This window comes from Crocuta crocuta, unplaced genomic scaffold (assembly GCF_008692635.1).
Source record: "Crocuta crocuta isolate KB4526 unplaced genomic scaffold, BGI_CrCroc_1.0 scaffold59, whole genome shotgun sequence".
NCBI lineage: Eukaryota > Metazoa > Chordata > Mammalia > Carnivora > Hyaenidae > Crocuta > Crocuta crocuta.
The window spans coordinates 373,163-395,763 of NW_027551578.1; the positions used below are offsets into that span (position 1 = coordinate 373,163).

The 22,601-nt window shown below is 40.9% G+C and overlaps 1 long non-coding RNA gene across 1 annotated transcript; it reads left to right on the forward strand.

Moving 5' to 3' along the window:
* Positions 1-201: 201 nt before the first annotated feature.
* Positions 202-21,811, forward strand: LOC144221201 (uncharacterized). The gene is made up of 3 exons (XR_013331982.1): positions 202-260; positions 557-742; positions 21,705-21,811. It is a non-coding gene; the product is annotated as an uncharacterized LOC144221201 (long non-coding RNA).
* Positions 21,812-22,601: the final 790 nt, after the last annotated feature.

The window sequence follows — 22,601 nt, forward strand, 5'->3', positions numbered from 1 at the left end:
GTGCATTCTCAGGCCCAGCTCCAGCGCTGCTGAATCAGAATCCCTTCGGGTGGGTAAGTGGATCCCCAGTAATCTGAGCTGTTTTGTTTAGAAACTCTTTTTCTAGAGCTGTTTGAGGTGCACAGCAAAACAGAGTGGAAAGTCAGAGCTCCCATATGCCCTCTTTCCCCACACACACGCCTGGCCTCCCCACCGTCACATCCCCACTGACAGCGGACAGCTCTTAGAGTTGCCAGCGTTTGAATCTCACCATTCTCAAGGTATGTACAATCGGAACTTTTCAAGTTTATTTATTTATTTTGAGAGAGAGAACATGCACACCTGAGTGGGGGAGGGGCAAAGAGAAAGGGCAAGAGAGAATCCCAAGCAGGCCTTGCACTGTCGATGCGGGGCTCAAATTCACAAACCATGAGATCATGACCTGAGCTGAAATCAAGAGTCAGACGCTTAACGGACTGAGTCCCCCAGGAGCCCCTATATAATCTTCTAACAAGCTCCCCCAGGTATGTCTTATGCTTTCTAAGACTGACAGCGACTCTCCATGGCTGTGTTGCAGGAGCAGGTAGAAAAACGCAGCTCCCAGGATTTCTGGGACGTCAGCTGAGGCCCTGAGTACCCAGAAAGAAGTGACGGGTCTATACTCAGCATTGCTGGACAGGATTAACAACCATTGAGTAATGCATCAGCCTGGGAGTTTTAGAAGCTCCTAAAACCTACTGGAAGTTTTGTGAAGAATCCTCAGGTAATGGTGCTGTTTTGCTTTTTTTGATTGGTTTTGTTTTTGAAGGAGCTAGAATCAAGCCTCCAAATGTATATGCCAAGTGCTCTTATCCCCCAGCAGGCTGATTTTGGCTTGAGTCCCTGTTAGTCATTGCTGGTACACAGAGCAGCAATTATGCATGGCGGCAGCATCCTTGGGCACTCTGAGCTTGCCAGGACCAGAATCCCTGGACCACCCCCAGGGGTCAATGACACACAAGACCCATGTCAACAGTCTCCAGCACTGATGAGGCAGAAGCCTTGAGTTAACTCAGGGACGCCTGGTGGCCAGGCTACCCCCCAGGACACAGCCCTCAGGGCCTCCTGCTTATCCTCACTGACTTTCCTGCTATCATGATTTGTTTTATTAACCTTGCTGAGCACACCGAGTGCTCAGCTTCCTCAGCAAGGACTGAGCACGTTGAAGCAACTTTAACTCAGCAGCCCTAGGATCTCTGGTGTTCTGCGTCAACTGCTATGCATGACGAGGGCCCTTTGTTGGGTGGGTTTAGGAAACTGGGCTAATGCATCTAGGGCAAGTTGGTTTCATTTCAAAATTCATTTCAAGATGAATCCCTGCAGCCCCAGCCTGCATCTTCTTCCTGCTGGGGAGGTAGAACACCCCTGTTTACTTTGAACAAGGTCAGACTGATCCCTCTCCTTCAGGTTCAACTTTCTTATTCTTGGGGAGTCAGCATACCTCTATGGATCTGTAGGGTCATCTTTGCAACAAATCATCGCTCAGCAGATTTAATCCAAGTCAAAGCCTTAATGGGGAAAGAGGTTTGAAGGAGAGCACCTAAACTACCACTGAAGTGTGGGGATGAGGAATTTTTTTCAAAGAATAGACTGCAAAATAACATCCATAAAACTCATAGACCATCCCCAGATGTGAGCAGCAGAGTTGAAGCCTGGGCTTTGCTGAGGACAAGGTGGGCTTTAGTCACTTCATTACCTTGAATTCATACTTCTGCCTTCTCCAGAGAATAATCAGGGCAGCCAAAATCCAAGTAGGAGGAGAATACTCCTCTATAACATGTGAGAGAGGCTCAGGATCATGGCCATGAGGCTGTTGCTTTCATGACTTATGTCGGCCATATGCTAAAAGAGTAGGGCCTTTGTAATACAATCATGAGGTAACTTCAAGGTTTGTCTTGCCCTCTTCTGCAAACCCACCAATGGAAACTGGCTCTTCCAGGACCTGAACAAACAGGAGAGGCCATAGCTCATGTCCTCACTCATTAACAAGGATTTTGCTGGTAATCTGAGCTCCATGAATGACAGTAGTTCAGCTATTCACCCTTTGTGAATCTCATTCAACATGAAAACTCAGGCCTGTTGTAGGCAGGAAGCCTGCAGAGAGCAGAGGCATGGTGTACTAGTCAGCTTGGGTAACCAAAACAAAGAACCATAGGCTGAGTGGCTTAAATAATGGAAATCTATTGTCTCACAGTTCTGGAAGCTGGAAGTCCATGATCAAGGTGCTGCAGGGTTGGTTCCCTCTGAGGACTCTCTCCTTGGCTTATGGTCAGCTGCTGTCCCTGGTCTTCTCTTAATCTAATGCCTTTTTATAAGGAAACCAGATTGGATTAGAGCCCACCCTAATGGACTCATTTAACTTCATTGCCTCTTTAAAGACCCTGTCCCCATTGATCTATGTGCCTATTTTTATGCCAGTACAATACTGTTTTGTTGACTACAGCTTCGTAATATAACTTGAAGTCTAGAACTGTGATGCCTCCAGCTTTGTTTCTCCTTTTCAAGATTGCTTTGACTCTTCAGGGTCTTTGTGGTTCCATACAAATTTTAGGATTGTTTGTTCTAGCTCTGTAAAAAAAAAAAAAAAAATGCCAGTGGTATTTTGCTAGGGATTTCATTAAATTTTGTAGATTGCTTTGGGTAGTACAGACATTGTAACAATGTTTATTCTTCCAATCCATGAGCATGGGATATCTTTCTATTTCTTTACATTGCCATCAATTTCTTTTAACAGTGTTTTATAGTTTTCAGAGTACAAGTCTTTTACCTCTTTGGTTATGTTTATTCCTAGATATGTTATTGTCTTTGGTGCAATTATAAATGAGATTTTTTTTCTTAATTTCTCTTTCTGCTGCTTCATTATTGGTGATAGGAATGCAAAAGACTTCTGAAGTTGATTTTGTATCCTGTGACTTTACTGAATTCATTAATCAGTTCTAGTTAGTAGTTTTGGTAGACTCATTAGGGTTTTCTATATATAGTATCATGTCATCTGCAAATAGCGAAAGTTTTACTTCTTCCTTACCAATTTAGATGCTTTTTATTTCTTTTTGTCTGGCATCAGCCATAGCAATATTTTTCTAGATATTTCTTCTGAGGCAATGGAAATATACACAAAAATAAACTGTTGGGACTATATCAAAATAAAAAGTTTCTGCATAGCAAAGGAAACAATCAACAAGACTAAACGGTAACCCATGGAATAGGAGAAGATATTTGCCAATGACATACCTGATAAAGCATTAGTATCAAAAATATATAAAGAACTGATTAACTCAACACCCAAAAAACATATGATACAATTTAAAAATGGGCAGAAGACATAAACAGACATTTCTCCAAAGAAGACATACAGATGGCCAACAGGCACATGATAAGACTCTCAACATCACTCATCATTAGGGAAATGCAAATCAAAACTATAAGCATGAGATATTACCTCACACCTGTCAGAATGACTAAAATCAGAAACAAAAGAAACAGCAACTATTGGTAAGGAATGAAAACTGGTACAGCTGCTGTGAACAACAGCATGAGAATTCCTCAAAAAGTTAGAACTATCTTATGACCCAGTAATTGCGCTACTAAATATATACTCCAAATAAGGGAACGTTAATTAAAAAGGAATTTTTGCAGCACCTCTGTGTTTAATGCAGCATTATTTACAATAGCCAAATTATGGAAGCAGCCCAAGTGTCCACTGATAGACAAAGAAGTCGCAGTGTATATACAGTGGAATATTATTCAGCCATAAAAGCAGAATGAAATCTTGCTACTTGGAACAACAAGGATGGAACTAGAGAGTATAATGTTAAGCAAAATAAGTTAGAGATAGACAGATGCCATATGATTTCACTTATATGTGGAATTTAAGGAATAAAACAAATGAGCAAAGGGGAAAACAAAAGAGAGAGAAATAACCAAGAAACAGACTCTTAGGTATAGAGAACAAATTGATGGTCACCAGAAGGGAGATAGGTGGGGGGATGGGTGAAATAGGTGAGGGGATAAGAGTGCCCTTATCATGATGAGCACTGAGTAATGTATAGAATTGTTGAATCACTATATTGTACACCCAAAACTAATATAACACTGTATATTAAGTGTACTGGAATTAAAATAAAAAATTTCATTTAAAAAAGAGCTTTAAAAAAGACCCTATCTCCAAATACAGCCATCTTCTGAGGTACGGGGGTGAGGACTGCAGCATGTGGGTTCTGGGAGTGGGGGAGATGCAACGAGACCAGCAACACCTGCTAGGCCTTCTCTCTTCTCTCCAGCGTTCCTACCCCCCACCTCTCCCTAGCTTTGACCTCTCCAGAGCTGAAGCTGGGGCTAGAGGGAGGACAGAGCCTTAGCAGGGAGGGAAGGATTCTATCTGTCTGGATGTGGAGCCCTGTGGCCACATCAGATATAAAAAACCAAGCTTTCCCTTGGGAATGTCTTTTTGGATCCTCTGGGGACGTAGTCCTCAGGTTTCTGAGGACCTCTCACCTCTAGTTCTCTGGACAAAGGTGATACACTGCCCAGCACCTAGCCACAATTCCTTTTCTGCCCCTAGGTTTGGAGGCTCATCTTCACAGATGGAGGGCATTCTATTCTGGGGTATCAAGGGCAAAGAGGCTTCCTGCTGCACCCCTTGTCGGGACTAGCAACTTCCCACCTGCAGGCCTGGTTTCACCTCCTCCAGCCAGTTCAGCTAAATGTCCCCCTTACATTCTCAGGCCATCGTCAGACCTGGATCTTCTTGTCTGTGCCCAGATGTGTCTACTTAAAGCCCCTCTCCCAAAACTGGAGATGAGGTGGTACAGCCCTACTTTTTCCCCACAAAAGAGGAAGAACTCACTGTATGCCCACAATGTAAGTTCTGTCTCTTGGACCCCTCACGTCTCTCCATCCTTTTGCATAGGCAGCAAGACACCATGTGCAGAGATCTCCTTTGAAAGCTCTGCTGGGGGGGCTGGCTCCCATCTTTGGAATGTGGGGGTCCTGGCCACTGGTGAAACTGAGGCAGAGTCCAGGCTTACTGCTGCTTTACAAAGTATAACATTAATCGGGGTGGAAGTTGGGTGGCTATGGAAAGTAGAGTAAGAGGAACATCCACCATCAGCTAAGTGGAATGAGCAGCTGGCAGGCAAGAGGGAGGGCTCTGGATTCAAACAAGCCAACCCCCAGGGGCTTAGGGCTTTGTAGTCTAAATAACTCACTTCCCATAGGCAGTTAAACTTAATTGTGCTTTTCCATGAAATGTGCTCACCCTGTTCAAAGATCAATAAGACAGCAAAGCATAGTAATAATATGAACATAAAAATATTTTTTAAAATATAACACAATTTAGATAAAGTTTAAATAAACACATACAAGTCTGAAGACAGAGAGAGCAGTGTGGAGGAGGGAATAAGAAGATGGCGGCACCCCGACCCCATGGATGTGGGAGCTCGGTGCCGCTCTGTCCTGGTAATGACGCCACAGGCAGGAGGTGGGGGTTTAGCCTAGGGGTCAGCAGTTGGATATTTGTATCACTGACCTCAAAGGGCCATGAATCTTTTTCTTTTGTGACATTGCCTCCCAAATACCAAATCTAAGTCTCACAAAGTCGTGACGTTAAATGTGCCTCATTTTATGTAAACGTTTCTGGTGTTTGGAGCTAAAGATCTCTTGTAGGCTTGTTTGTGTTATTCCAGGGGACGTGTCTGTATATCTTTCCTAGTGCCAGAAAAAAATATCTTAGACTATTTTCCCTGCACCACTGCTCAGAGTTTCTGGCTTCTTTTTTTCTTTCCCTCTGTGGATGGATGTACCACGCAACAGAAGTTCCAGAGAGCGCATGCGCACATCGCTCTCACCTGGGTGCCTTCCCCCGGACTTTCTCTTACCCATCCTCTCTTTTCCCTTGACTCTGCGCTATGTCCACCTCAAAGCTTCTTCTATGTGTAATGCACCTTGAGTTGTGTGCTTTTCCTTTTGGGGGCTGAATTTGAACAAATTCAAGTTAGTATGTTCTTCGTTGGTGGCATAGTACCACAGGCGGCTGATACATGCAGGCATCCATTTCTTCTATGGGTCCCTTTATCTCTGCTTCTGGTCCCCCCCTGCCATAACACAATCTCATATTATTATTGCATCCTCCTAGCCCTCCTCCCACACTTGACTTGTGTGTGTGTGTGTGTGTGTGTGTTACATCCATAAAATGTGTAGTATTGTTTTAAATAGTATTTGATTTACATAAATAATGTACTGTATACTTCATTCTCAAACTTTCTTCAACTTGGCCTCTTGGCTTGGAGTTCAATCCATGTTGACAAGTGGGAATCTAATTCAGTCCTTTTATCACCCCCCATGACAAGTTAGATCTGAGAAGTCCTTGGACCACATTCTGAGGGAGCTGGTGTGCAGGGACCACAACATTTTCGCAGAGCCAATGAGAGAGAGGGAGGCACTCCCGGCAGAGAATTAAAAAAAACAAAAAAACAAAAAAAAAAACCCAAGGTATCGGGTGGGTCATGAGCAGGTTACAGAGTAAAAGAAATGAGCTCAGATTGTGGCATGAGAGACTGAGATTACCTTTAAGAAAAAACTTCTTGGCATCAAAGTTCGTGAAATTTTAGACTGTTGCTGAAAGCAGCTATGGAATTTTGTCTGAATGCATTTATACAAAGAGTAATCTTTCCTGAAGGTAAGAGACTAATTAGATGACTTTCAAGTTTCTCTACATCCCATGATTTTCTGACAAATTTTTTCTTTCTTTCTCTTTCTTTCTTTCTTTCTTTCTTTCTTTCTTTCTTTCTTTCTTTCTTTCTTCCTCTCTCTCTCTTATTTTTATTTTTATTTTACAAGAGAGAGAAATTGAGAGAGTGCACAAGCAGGAGAGGGGAAGAGACAGAATCCCAAGCAGGCTCCATGCCTAGTGCAGAGCCCAACACAGAGCTTGATCCCATGACCATGAGATCATGATCTGAGTTGAAATCAAGAGTTGGATGTTCAACTGACTGAGCCACCTAGGCGCCCCCTGACTAATTTTCTATCACAGACAACGAGAGAAAAAATTCAGTGGGTTCAGCATGAAGGGACAAATTCTGTGAGTGAAATAGCAGGAGAAGTGGAAAGCACCTAGGTCTCCTTTGTCTGTCTCTGGGAGCCCCCCAGAACAGGGTGTCACCTGCAGATGCCAGTGGGTGGTTTTCTGCACTCTCAGGGTACTCACCACCCAACTTGTTTTGACAGTTTCTCTGTGTCCATCTCCATGACACTGTCTGTGCTTCAGAACCTGGCACAGAGCATGTCCTCAATGTATGCTCACTGAATAAACCTTGGATGAACTCTGTCCCCCATCCCATTTTTAAAGCCTAAAAGTATTATCATCCTGTATTCTTTTGCCCTTTGGTTATTCATTCATCTATTCATTCATTCAACAAGGATTGACTGGGCCTGCCCCAAGCCAGGAGGCGTGGTAAGCCCAATGAATAGGAAAGGTGCCTGCTCTTAGATGATTTATATATTATAAAGAAGACAGGAAAGTAAATATGCAATAAAATATGGTCAGATGAGTAAAGTGACAGAGGAAATACACTGGTGTGTAGAGCACAAATCTGATGGAGGGGGTCAGGGAAAACATCTCAGCACGGGTGACATCCAAACTGAAATAAGGAATAATGAGCAGGTCAAACAAAAGGGAATTGAAGAGCAAGTGTCCAGGCAGAGGGGACAACAAATGTGGAGGCCTGAAAACAGCTGGAGGAAGGATCTAAATGAAGATGAGAATGACTCCCAGCTCTTAGGGGCCATGGTGGAGAGTAATGTCTGAAGAGACCAGGGCCTACAGAAGCCTTGCCAAGTACTGAATTTTATTGGAGGGCAATGAAAAGCTATTGCCAAGTTTTCAGCAGGAAAGTGACATCATGATCAGGTATGTGTTCTTACTGTAGCAGGGAGAAGGGGTTGGAGAATGGCAAAAGCAGGAGACCATTAGGGAGCTGTTTCAATAATCTGTTAAATTTACAAATGTTTATGAAGGGTCTAGTCTATGCCAGGCTCTGTAGAGATACTGGAAATAAAATGGGGAGCAGAAAGAGAATCCAGCTTTCATGGAGCTTACGGTCAAAAAGAGGGAATCAGAAAATCACTCACCACAATGGGTGTGTAATTACAGAGATAAGTTTTCTAATGGAAAAGAATAGGGATCTTTGCAAACAAGTAACAAGGGAAACTGACCTCCAGATGACAAATAAGGTTGGTCTGTACTGAGGTAGTTACAGAAGGGAAAAGAGGAGTGGAAGGTCTACAGCATACACGGATGGGGAAGGAGAAAGAAGAGTGAAGAAAGAGACAGTGTGTTAGCTTATACATCCAGGGGACAGTGGTGCCACTCTCAGTCAGAGGAGATCTCAGATCACAGGAGGAAGGGAGCCAGCTTCGGTGCTGGACACCATCTTGGGCGAGCAGCTGTAAACATCCAAAAGGAGCTGTCACATTGGCACATAGATATGGTTCCAAAGTGCAGAGAAAGCGATCAGGTGTTGTGAGCTCACAAGTGATCTTTATTCGAGTTCATTATGAGATCATTAAAGGGGTGTTAAAGCTTAGTTTTAGCAGCAAACACACAAGTGGGCCAGTAAGGCCCAGTGTATTGGCTAAACAGTTGACTTGTTTTCATTCAGTTGTGGCAGAAACTGGTTAATGATATTCGTTCTTAGTATTGCACAGTGAGGCAAGAGGTGGGGTTTCAAGATTGATGGGAACCAATGTCAGCTTGTCTCTAAAAAAACCTCCACATTGATGCCCAATGACTGGTAGAGCTTGTATTTGTTCTAGTATCCTCCACAATATCTAGAAACATGAAAGTACTTCATCACTACAGAATGGGACAATTTGGAATAGAATAATAATAATGAGGAAAACCTCACTCACCTGAACCCCAAGCTAGGCTCCCCAAGGGGCTTGGAATTAGTTTGCATTTGAATTATCTATGAAAGAAAAGTTTTGCTAAAGAAGTAGGAGGACAAATTATACTACAGGGTTAAAGTTTACTTAATTAAAAGATTCTAGATTCTCTCTCTGCTCCTCCCCCACTCATGCGCACATGCATGTGCTCTCAATAAACTTAAAAAAAAACAAAACTATAGGTACTTCAGCTTTCTTCTCTGCATAATTAATGGTTTTGTGGTCCAGTGGTTTGCCATTGAAAAGTTCTTGTCTGATCAGGCAAAGTGTAAATAGAGAAATACCTTTAGGAAGAGCCTGTACTGTCAAAATGAGTTAACGACTCCTTGGCCATCAACATGCCCATTCCTCAGGCCCTCTCCATGTGCCATTTCACTCTTCTTATCTGCTTCACCATTCCGATTTAGTCATCTGTTCAATTTACTTGGCTTCAAACCACCTGCTTTCCTTACTATTTTTTAAATTAATAGGCTTTAATTTTTAGCATAGGCTAAGTTCACAGAAAAATTCATCAGAAAATAGAGTTCCCATATACTTCATCAGCCTTGTCCCCTCCCTGCCAAGTTTCCTTTATTGTTAATGTGGTGCATTCATGTGATACATTTGTTATAATTGATGAATCAATATGGATACATTTTTAACGATCACTCTGTGTTTTACATTCTCTGGGTTTCGTGGAGTCTGCACCGACTCCCAGGAGTGTCAGAATTGAATTGTAATTCATCTAGTTGGTATCCAGAGATTGGAATTGGTTACTGTGGGTAAATCCCCACGCTTTGGTGTCAGAAGTGTTGTGAGTAGAGGGAAAAGGAGTATAATGACATGTATCCACCATTATATTATCATACAAAGTATTTTGCTACCCTAAATATCCTCTGTGCTGCACTAATCCATCCCTCTCCACTCCTCCAGCCCTTGGTAACTATTGATCTTCTTACTGTCTCTATAGTTTTGTGTTTTCCAGAATGCCATACAGTTAGAATCATACAGTATGAGTAAAGCCTTTTCAGATTGGCTTCCTTCACTTAGTAAGATGAATTTAAATTTCCTCCATGTCTTTTCATGGCTGGGAAGCTCATTGATAGCTCATTTCTTTTCAGGGCTGAATAATATCTGCTTGTCTTGTGTGCCACAGTTTATTTATCCATTCACCTACCAAAAGGCATCTTGGTCACTTCCAAATTTTGGCAATTATGAATATAAGTGCTATATATATCTGTATGTGGGCTTTTGAGTGGACATAAGTCTTCAACTCCTTTGGGTAAATACCAAGGAGGAGGACTGCTTGGATCATATAGTAAAAGTATATGTACTTGTGTGAGAAACTACCAAACCGTCTTTTGAAATGGCCATATCATTTTTCATTCCTACCAGCAGTGAATAAGAGTTTCTGTTCTCCACATCCTTGCTAGTATTCAATGTTGCTGTTTTGGATTTTGGCCACTCTAATAGATGTGTAATGGTATCTCATTGTTGTTTTGATGACATATGATGGGTAGCATCTTTTCATTTGCTAATTTCCATCTGTATATCTTCTTTAGTGAGATGTCTGTTCAGGTATTTTGCCCATGTTTAAATCAGGTTGTCTGTTTACTTATGTTGACTTATAGGAGGGTGTTTTTTTGCATATTTTGAATGCCAGATCTTTATCAGATGTGTGTTTTGCAAAGATATTTTTCCCCAGTCTGTGGCTTATCTTTTCATTCTTTTCATAGCGTTTCTTACAGGGCAGAGGTTTTTAATTTTAATAAACTTCAGCTATCAATTTTTTTCATGAATTGTCCTTTTGCTTTTATATCTAAAAAGCCATCACCAAATCCAAAGTTGTCTAGTTTTTCTCCTATGATATCCTCTAGAAGTTTTATTGCATTTTACATCTAGATTCATAATCCATTTTGAGTTTCTTTTTGTGAAAGATGTAAGATCTGTATCTAGATTCATATGTTTGCATTTGGATGCCCAGTTGTTCTAGCACTACTCTGTGAAGAACTATCCTTTCTCCATTCAGTTGCCTTTGATCTTTTGTCAAAGATGGATTGACTATATTTGTGTGGGTCTATTTCTGAGACCTCTTTTCTGTTCCATTGATCTATTTGTCTATTTCTTCACCAATATCACACTGTCTTGATTATTATAGTTTATAGTAAGTCTTGAAGTTGGATAATATCAGTCCTCTGACTTTGTTCTTCTCCTTCAATGCTGTGTTAGCTATTCTGGATTTTTTTTACCTCTCCATAGAAACTTTAGAGTCAGTTTTTCTATATCCACAAAATAACTTGCTGGGATTTTAAGTGACTAAATTGAATATATAGACCAAATTGAGAAAAATTGACATCTTGAAAACATTGACTCTTTTTGTCAATGTTTGACATCTTGAAAACATTGACTCCTTCCTAAAATGCACACATTGACCCCTAACCATCAGTATCTTAAGAATGCAACTATATTTAAAGATGGGGCATTTTAAAGGGGTAATGAAGTTAAAATGCACTTTGGTCCAATCTGACTGGTTATCTTATAAGAAGAGGTTAGGACACAGGGATAGAGATGTGCACACAGAAGAAAGGCCATGTGCAGATGTAGAGAGAATGCAGATATCTGGAGAGGGGCCTTAGGAGAAACCAAACTTGCCAACACCTTGATCTTGGACTTTTGGCCCCAGAACTGTGAGAAAATAAATTTCTATAGTTTAAGCCACCCATTCTGTGATATTGTGTTATATCAACCTGAACAAACTAAGATAGATTACACCAATTGGTTTTCATTGTTGAACTAGCCTTGCATACCTGGGATCTCATTTTGTCATGGTGTATAATTCTACTCATTCATTGTTAGATACAATTTGTTGAGGATTTTTGCATCTGTGTTCATAAGAGATATTGATGTGTAGTTTTCCTTTCTGGTAATATTTTTCTCTGGTTTTGGTATTAAGGTAGTGTTGGCCTCATAAAATAAGTTAAGAAGTATTCCTATTGTTTCTATTTTCTGGAAAACATTATAAAGAATTGGCATAGTTTATTCCTTTAATGTTCGGTAAAATTCACCAGTGAACCCAACCAGTCTGGTGTTTTCTATTTTAGAAGGTTATTAATTATTGGTTCAATTTCCTTAATAGATATGGATCTGTTCAGGATATATATTTTTCCTTCTGTGAGTTTTTTTAAAATATTTTTTTATTATTTATTTCTAGGAGAGAGAGAGAGAGACAGCGTGAGCAGGGGAGGGTCAGAGAGAGAGGGAGACACAGACTCTGAAATAGGCTCCAGGCTCTGAGCTGGCAGTCAGCATAGAGCCCGACGCGGGGCTCGAACCCACGAACCGCGAGATCATGACCTAAGCGAAAATCGGACGCTTAACCGACTAAGCCACCCACCCAGGTGCCCCTCCTTCTGTGAGTTTTGTATGCATTTCAGTGAGTTGCAACTTTCAAGGAATTAATTCATTTCACCGAGGCTATCAAAATTTGGGGCATAGACTTGTTCACAGAATTCCCTTGTTATCATTTTAATGTCCGTAGGATCAGTAGTGTTGACCCCTCTTTCATTTCTGATACTAGCAATTTGTGTCTTCCCCCTTTTTTTCTTAGTTAACCTAGATAGATGTTTATCAATTATATTGATCTTCTCAAAGAATCTGCTTTGGTTTTATTGCTCTTCTCTATTAATTTCCTGTTTTAAATTTCATTGATTTCTGCTCTAGTTTTTATTATTTCTTTTATTCTGCTTACCTGGAATTTGCTTTTCTTTTTCCAGTTTCCCAAGGTCGAAGCTTAGATAATGGATTTGGATCTTTTCCCTTTTATAATACATGCATTCATTGCTAGAGATTTCCCTGTAAGCACTGCCTTCACTGCATTCCACAAACTTTGTAGGTTATATTTTCATTTTCATTTAGTTCAAGATATGTTTCAATTTCTCCTGAGACTCTTCTCATGACTCCTGCATTATTTGGAAGTCTGTTCCTTAATCTCCAACTATTTGGGGATTTTCTCGTAATCTTTCTGTTAGTATTTTCTAGTTTAATTCTATTATCTGAGAGCAAATTTCACATGATTTCTATTCTTTTAAATTTGTTAAGGTGTACTTTATGACCCAGAATGTGGCCTATCTTGGTGAAATCCTGTGTGAGCTTGCAAAGAATGTGTATTCTGCTATTATTGGCTCAAGTAGTCTGTAAATGTCAATTAAAAACAGTTGTCGGTGGGTAATGGTGTTGTTTAGTTCAACTATATCCAACTGATGTTCTGCCTGCTGTATCTGTCCATTTCTAATAGAAGGGTGTTGATGCTTCCAACTGTAATACTGCATTTATCTATGTCTCCTTGCATGTCTATCATTTTTTTTAAGATAATTGATTTATTTTGAGAGAGAGAGAGAGAGCAGGGGAAAGGCAGAGAGAGAATTCCAATCAGGCTCCACACAGTGAATGTGTGCTTGAACTCACAAACTGTGAGATCATGACAGAGTTGGAGGCTTAACTGACTGAGCCACCCAGGTGTCCGATTTCTATCAATTTTTGTCTTATGTTTTGATGTTCTGTTCTTAGGTGCATACACATTAAGGATTGCTATGTTTTCTTGGAGAATTAACCCCTTTTTCATTATCTCCGATAAGTTTCCTTGCTCTGAATTTTGCTTTGTTTGAAATTAATATAGCTTTTCCAACTTTATTTTGATTAGTGTTAGTATGGTTAATCCTTCTTCATCCATTTACTTTTAATCTGTGCCTTTTATTTAAAGAAAGTTTCTTATAAACAATACATGGTTGGATCTTTGTTTTGTTTTGTTTTTTAAACCTACTCTGATAGCCTGTCTTTTAATTGGTTTATTAAGACAATGGACATTTAAAGTGATTATTGATATAGTTGGTTTACTGTCTACCATATTTGTTACATTTTCTAGCTATTGTTTTTGCTTTTTGTTTGGTTTTGTCTTATATTCTTTTTTTCCATCTCTGACTTTAATTGAGCATTTTATATGCTACCATTTTCTCTTCTCTCTTAGCATATCAATTGTGATCCTTGATTTTATGTGTCAACTTGATTGGGTCTTGGGGGTGCTCAGATATTTCCTTAAAGAATATTCTGACTGTGTCTGTTAGAGTGTTTCTGGATGAAATTAACATTTATATCAGTGGGTTGAGTAAAGCAGATTGTCCCCCACAATGTGGGCAGGCTTCATCCAATCTGGCCTGAATAGAATAAAAGGCCAAACCAAAGAGAGTTCTCTCTGTTGACCTGATGATGTTGAGCTGGGACATTGGTCTTCTCCTGCCTTTGTACCTGGACTGAAACTTACATTGCCTCTCTGGGTCTCCAGATTGCAGATCTTGGGACTTCACAGGTGTTACATGAGCCAATTTCTTATTTACACACACACACACACACACACACACACACACACCCTATCACCCTATTTCTTGGAGAATCCTGACTAACACATCAGTTATAATCTTCTATAAAACTTATTTAGTGGTTGCCCTAGAGTTTGCAGTATACATTTATAATGAATCCAAATCCACTTACAAATAACACTATCCTGCTTCACTAGTATTACAAGTACCTTATAACAGAGTATTCCCAATTTCTCTCTCTTGTTTCTTATAACATTGATGTCGTTGACCTCAGTTATCCATAAACTATAATCACCAAGGGCATTGTAATTGTTTTGAGCAAACTGTTTTTTGCTAAATCAAGGAAGAATAAGAAAACAAAAAGTTTTATTTAACTTTCATTTATACTTTCTTTCATACTCTTCTTTTCCTTATGTAGATCCAAGTTTCTGACTCACATCATTTTCTTTCTCTCTAAAAAACTTTTTAGTACTTCTTGCAAGGCAGATTGAATGGTGACAAATTCCCTCAGTTTTTGTTTGTCTGAGAAACTCTTTATTTCTCCATCACTATTTGAGGACTTCATTGGATACAGAACTCTAGTTTGGTGGTTTTTCTCTTTCAACACTAAATAATTTGTTCCACTCTCTCCTTGTTGCACAGTTTTTGGAGAGAAGACATATGTGGTTCTTATTCTTGTTTTTCTATAGGTAAGGTATTTTATTCTCTGGCTACTTTCAAGATTTTGTCCCTGTCTTTGATATGCTGCAGTTTGAATATGATATGCCTAGGTATAGATTTTTCAGTATTTATCCTTCCTAGTGTTCTCTGAGCCTCCTGGATCCATGATTTCATGTCTGTCATTAATGTTGGAAAATTCTCAGTCATTATTACTTCTAATATTTTTTCTGTTCCTTAGCTCTTTTTTCTCCTTCTGTTATTCCCATTACATGTATATTACACGTTTTATAATTGTCCTACAGTGCTTGGACTATTCCATCTTTTTAATTTTTTTATCTTAGCATTTCAGTTTAGGAAGTTTCTATTGATGTTTCTTCAAGCTCACTGATTCTTTTCTTGCCCATGTCCAGTCTACTGATGAGCCCCTCAAAAGCATTCCTCATTTCTGTTAGAGTGGTTTTAGAATTTATTTTTATTATTCTTAGCATTTCCATCTCTCTGTTTACATTACCTACCTGTTCTTGCAAGCTGTCTACTTTTTCTATTAGAGACCTTAGCACATTAATCACAGTTACTTTAAATTCCTGGTCTGATAATTCCAACATCTCTGCCATATATGATTATGGTTCTAATGCTTGCTCTGTCTTTTCAAACTGTGCTTTTGGTCTTTCAGTAAGGCTTATAAGTTTTTGGTGAAAACCAGACACCATGTACTAAGTAAAAGGAACTGGGTAAATAGACCTTTAGTGTGAGGTTTAATGTTTGTTTGGCTAGGAGTTAGTCTGTGTTGACTGTTTACTATCACTTAGATGTCAGAGGCTAAAATTGCCTCTGTTGTCTTTGTTTTTGTCTCCCCAGTATATTTATGCTTGGGTTTCCCTAAAGTCTTCTCAAATAAGATCTGTCACATGACAGCCCTACAGCTATATTCCCCTGATATTAAACAGGAGCACTACTGATGTGGTGGGGTGGTACAGGGAGGGAGAGTTCTGTAGTTTTGTGATGAGGTAGGTCTCAGTCTTTTAATAAGCCTGAGCCCTGGACTGTAATCTTCACAAGTGCTTCTCAGTTGCCCTCAACATGCACTTGAATGGAATAGTATGGCTAGAGGGAGCTGGAGCTGGATGTTTCCCTTCCTTCAGATTGGTTAGGCTCTGATAAAACCCCAGTAGGCTAGTCGTTTCTCTTGAGGGCAGGCCCTTGTTAAGAACAGAATTCTCTGGCCCACTTCAGAATGGTTACTTCTCCCCTCCCCCTGCCAGAAGTCTGAAGATACATTTTTCCAATCTTCATTGTAAGAACTTGATAGGGCTCATGGAAGTAAAACTCACAAAAATGGGGGGGGGGGGCTCNGTTCCCTCAAGAGGTTTTTTGTTTTGTTTTGTTTTGTTTTTCTGAGAGAAAGAGAGAGAGAGAGAGAGAGAGACAGCATGAACAGGGGAGGGTCGGAGAGAGAGGGAGACACAGAATCTGAAACAGGGTCCATGCTCTGAGCTAGCTGTCAGCACACAACCCCATGCAGGGCTTGGACCCACGAACTGTGAGATCATGACCTGAGCCAAAGTCAGACGCTTAACCAACTGAGCCACTCAGGTGCCCCTGCTCAGGAGTTTTTAACTCTCAGACTTGTCCAAGTCTCAGACTGGAGTTTCTAGCAATCCATCAATTAAAGTTTGACTTTTCCTACACCACTACTGATTCCCACCGAGATTTCTGTTCCTAAGCTACTTCTCAAGTAAGTTCTGATCCTCTGTCAATAAGCTGCAATTCTCTCTGCCTGTCTGTCTCTCCGATTTGTGAAGCAGGTGATTGCCCTGTGACATTACTACTCTGATGGATCTAAGAAGAGTGCCCAATTTTCAGTTTGTTCAGCTTTTTCTTTGTCTTAAGCACAGGAGTGACAACTTCCAAACATCTTGGATAAGCATCTTCTCTTACTATTTTATCACCTAAATCCTGTCCTCCGGCAAAGACTTTTCTCAGGGAGTTGTTCTGATATTGGAGCCTCCCTGGTGTTTTTGAAGCCACAAATAGACAAACTGCTTTTGCATTTATAGTGTGGCTTTGGGCCTTGGGTACTATTTTCTTCCTGCTCTCCACTCTAGAGGGTTCGACCAGACCATGGAGTTGCCAAAGCAAGTCCACTCTCCCTTGTTTTGTTGTATGCCCTTGAAAACTAAGTAACTTGCATTTTTGATGCCTCACAACTCAGTCGTCACTAATTCAGATTGGCCCATCTCATTATTAGTCTGAATTTGAGAATGTCATTCACCTCCCATTTATAGCACGCCTTTACTTAGGGAGCTCCAGGAACAAAGTGAAGACAGTGTGGCCCATATCCAAGTATAGGGCAGCTCTTGCCCTGCTTAAAACCCATTATCCAAACCAGGAGCTTATTTCTTCTTCTTCTTCTTTTTTTTTTAATGTTTTTATTTATTTCTAGGAGAGAGAGAGAGACAGCATGAGCAGGGGAGGGGCAGAGAGAGAGGGAGTCACAGACTGAAACAGGCTCCAGGCTCTGAGCTGGCAGTCAGCACAGAGCCCGACGCGGGGCTCGAACCCACGAACCGCGAGATCATGACCTAAGCGAAAGTCGGACGCTTAACCGACTAAGCCACCCAGGCGCCCCATATTTCTTCTTTAGTTTATCTCTTTAAGATAGGCATAAATTTTGCTAACCGGTTTTATCTTCACGCCTCTGCCCCAAATTAGCATAATAGGTTATTATCATTGAGTTGAAACCATGGGATAGGAGGCAAAAGAGTGTGCCATGGAGTAACTTAGTGTTACTTCTTGAGTTTTAACATTATGATAATCAGCTGTTCTAACTGCTCAGGGGAGTGGAAAAACACGAAACAGTTTAGTAAACAATATACATCAAATTGTACTTAGTTATCAGGAAAATGGAAATTAACATCATGAGGCATCTGCTTACATCATCAGCGAGGGAGGGTATAGGTGCCTGGGGGAAAGAGAAGCATCAAGTGTCCATTCGTACAAGGCCTTTGGGTGACACTTGGAGGGCATCTATTAATACAGAGCTTGAGTACATGCACAGCCCCAGAGCCACCAATTCTGCCTATTACACATGTGCATGGAGACTTACAACATCCATCACAACACTGCATGTGACAAGTTGAACGACGGGTGAACAACTTCTGGAGAACGTTACAAGGAGTTTCTATCCGCGGTGGCAGTAGGTGATGTGGATCAATCTCAAAGACAAAGTAAGTTCAAAAAGCAAGGTGCATCACCATATACAAAAATTGATTCACAATTAAAGACCAAAACATAAGACCCGAAACTATAAAACTCCTAGAAGAAAACAGAGAGGAAGACTGCATGACATTGAATTTAATAAAGATTTTTTTGGAAATGATACCAAAAACACAGGCAGTAAAAGCAAAAATAGGCAAACGGAACCACATCAAACTTAAAATTTTCTGTGAACAGCAACAAAATCAACAGAGTGAAAAGGCAATCCTATAGAGAAAATATGTGCAAGCCATTTATCTGATAAAGAGTTAATACCCAGAATATAAAAAGAATTTCTATAACTCAATACAACAACAACAACAAAAACCAAATAACCCAATGAAAAAATGGGCAATTTGAAGACATAGTTCTGCAAAGGTACACAAATGTCCAACAAGCACATGAAAAGATGCTCAACATCACTAATCACCAGAGAAATGCAAACCAAAACCGCAATGAGATATCACCTCACACCAATTAGGAGAGCCACTACCAAAACCGAGAAAATAACAAGTGTTAGCTAGGATGAGGAGAAATTGGAACATTTATCCACTGTTGGCAGTAATGTAAAATGATGGAGCCACTAGGCGAAACATTTTGGAGCTTTCTCAAAAACTTAAAAATAGAATTATCATATGATCCAACAATCTCACTTCTGGATGTATTTCAAAAATCAAAAAACAAAAAACCAAAAAGATATTTGCATACCCATGATCATGGCAGCATTACTCATGATAGCCAAGAGGTAGAGGCAACTTAAAGGCCCCCAAATCGATTAGTGGGTAAGCAAAATGCTGCATATACACACTATGAAATAATATTCATCCATAAAAGAAAAAAATTTCACATATGCTACAACATGGATGAACCTTGAGGACATTATGCAAGTGAAATAAGGCATTCACAAAAAGACAAGTACTCCATGATTCCACTTATATAAGGTATCTAAAGTAGTTCAATTTGTAGAAAGCAGACTGGTAATTGCCAGGGGCTGGGAAAGGGGGAAGTAAGGAGTTGTGGGTGGGTGTAGATTCGTCATACAGGATGGGTTCATGTGGTTGACAAATACTATACTATACATTGGAAATTGTTGGGGGGATGAATTTCATGTGTTCTTTTCCTTTTGCTACAATTTTTCTTTAAAAAGCAAGTTACAAACTTGTATGTACAGTAGAAAATTATTTAAAGGGAGTTTAAAAACAAAAGGATATCAGTAACAGTTGTTTAAAATATATATCATGAAACTATTAAAGCAAACATGAGAAAGGTAAACACAAACTGATGGTAGCAATGACCTCTAGGGAAAGAATTACAGAGTATGGTCAGGTTTCTAGTGGCACATAATGTTTTATTTTTATTTCTTAAGATCTGAAATAAATTGGGCAATGTTACTTAAAATTTGTTTTTTAAATTGCTCTTTCCCTTTATTTGAAAACTTGATAATTTTAAATAAAAATCTCGTCCCTCCTTCCTGCTTCCTTTCTCTAGAATCCCATTCGGGTCCCTGACAGTCCCCCTGGCTTCCCCAACAGCCTTTCTGGGCAGGCAGCACTGATTCCTTTCTGCTTTTGTCGAGAGTGCACTCGAGAGCTGGCACACACTTGTGATTCCTGGAACGAGTTCCTGGATTTATTTATGCCATGGGCAAAAATAATTCTTCCTTTCTGAGAGACATGTAATGGTTCTGGAATGTATTGGGAAGAACAAGCCGGAGGATGGGGCCCTTAGAAGCTGAGGCCCTGCACATAGGTCCCTGCTCCCTTGGGTGGCACCTGGGCACCCAGCCCTCTGTGAGGAGGAAAAAGCACCATGGAATGCTTCATCCCTGGGGGCCTCTCCTCCTATCAACCTGCTTGCTACTATGGCCAAGAGGGTGACAGAGAGAGAAAGGCAACACCCCTTTTCCTTGAGAGCCAGGTCTAAGTTGGGATATTTTTTGGTCAGAGTCCAAATAAAGCCCAAATATACATCAATCCTATCCATCTGTTTCCCCCAAGGACCCAAGTTAGTTGAGGTAACTCCAGGGCAAGCCCAGATTTTGGATTTTTTTTTCATAATTTATCTATTTATTTTGAGAGAGAGACAGAACATGGGAGAGGCAAAGAAAGAAGGAAAGAGAAATTCCAACCAGGCTCTACCCTGTCAGCGCAGAGCTCAATGTGGGGCTCAAACTTAATGAACCTTTAGATCATGACCTGAGCTAAAACCAAGAGTTGGACACTTAACCAACTGAACTATCCCAGCGCGCCCAGGATTTGGAATTTAATTTAAGGGAACACCATCTTCAGTGCTGGGACCAGCCCCTAATGTTTCATTTCTTCTCAGCATTCCCCAAAGCAGAGCCTGAATTAGGGTTTAATCAAGTTTAATCAATCAATTAGGGTTTAATCAATCAATGGTTTAATCAAGTGTGTCATGTAATGAAGCCTCCATGAAAACCCCAAATGACTGGGTTTAGAGAGTTTCTGTGTTGGTGAACACATGGAGATTCAGGGAGAGTGACTTGCTCAGAGAGGGCATGAAGCTCTGGCTTTTTTTCCCAGACCCTGCCCTGACTGTTCTTGAGTTATATCTGCTTGTAACAAGCCAGTGGTCTAGTAGGTAAGGTGATTCTCTGAGTTCTGTGAACCACTCTAGCAAACTAATTGAACCCATGGAGGGATTAGTTAGAAATTCCAGTCAATAGCTGGTGGATCCCAGAAGCACAGGTGACGACAACTTTGACTTGTGATTTGTGTTGGGGGCAGGGGAGAGTCTTGTCGGACTGACCCCTTAACCTGTGGGATCCGATGCTATCTCCCAGTAGACAGTGTCAGAACTGAGGTGGTGTTGGAGAATGGCTTGGTGGTGCATGAAACCTCCAGCCATACATACTCAGAATTGGGTGTGCATAAACTTGCTATTATTTCATATGCAAAAAATATTTATAATATGTTACTTATATGTTGCAATTCATATAAATCATATATTAAAAATATTTAAGACATAGGATAAAGCAGTATACACAAAATTCATGATAGTAGTTGCCGCCGACAAAAAGGAGAGAAGAGAGGAAAAAAATTAAGGATAACAGGGGACTTGAATTTCATACGTCATGGTTTTATTCCAGAGAAATATGAAGGAACTATAATTGGTTATCAGCACCTGTTATTCTGAGGGGTGAGTACTTCCGTATTGGTTACGATTTTTTTTGTACTTTTCTTTGTCTTTAACTTTTTCCCCCTAATGTAAGAGTAGAGAAAATAATACCTCACAGTGCATGGTGGTTTCATTCCCCTAGTGCTTCCTTATGCTCATTTGTGCTCTTCAAAAGCCCCCTGCAAAGCAGATGAGACTGGCAGGTTACCATTCTTTGGGACTCACAAGTGAAAAAAAAAAGGGCTCACAGAGGCTCAGTGATTTGGCCGAGTCTGGGGCCACTAACCCTCGACTCCCTGATGCCAAGTTCAGAGCTCTTTGCTCTGTGTCTTTGTTTCGAAGGCTCCAGAAGACACCTTGGCCCGCTGGAGGAAGATGCTGCTTCTTGAACCAGACTTCAGAGGAGCCCAGGAGGAAGGACACTCAAATCTCCTTATGAGCCTGCCATGCCCAGCAAGTGGAGAATTCCAGAAGGCAGCCCATGAGTACCTGATGAATCCATTTACTTGCTCGACAATTGTCTAGGCAACTTTGACCATGATCCAGGCCCCTTCCAAGGCACTTGAGATATAACCAATAAACCAAACAGATGGACAAAAGCCCATTGCATTCCAAGATAAATGTGGGATTCCCTTGTGTTCCCTTTGAAGGGAAGACGGAGATCCTCCCCAGGGGAGGGTACTTAGGCCTCTCTAGAGCACAGTTCCCTCTCGGCTCTCTGACCAGGGGCTTCCACAAGCCCAGCCACAGAGGTCATCCCTGGGCAACTCCAACCTGGGTTCCACCCAGTGGGAAGGCACCGAGCACTCCGCAGGTCCTGGCACACAAGCATCTTCTTCTCCTCTCCACCCTCCCCTTTCCTTTCCCTTGGTGTCTGGGCAGAGTTCCATTCTGTCATCTATGTCCAGTTCATTCTCTTCAGTTACCCTTCTCCCCATTTGTAAGGTTTGTTTCAGAGTTTGCATAAACAATATCTGAAAAATCAATGACTGGATCCCCCCCACCCCCAGAAGCCCTTGCCCCTAGACTGCTTGTTCCTCCTTCTCCTTCTTTTTTTTAATTGTTTTTTTTAATGTTTTTTTTTTTTAATTTCTAGGAGAGAGAGAGAGACAGCGTGAGCAGGGGAGGGTCAGAGAGAGAGGGAGTCACAGACTCTGAAACAGGCTCCAGGCTCTGAGCTGGCAGTCAGCACAGAGCCCGACACGGGGCTCGAACCCACGAACAGCGAGATCATGACCT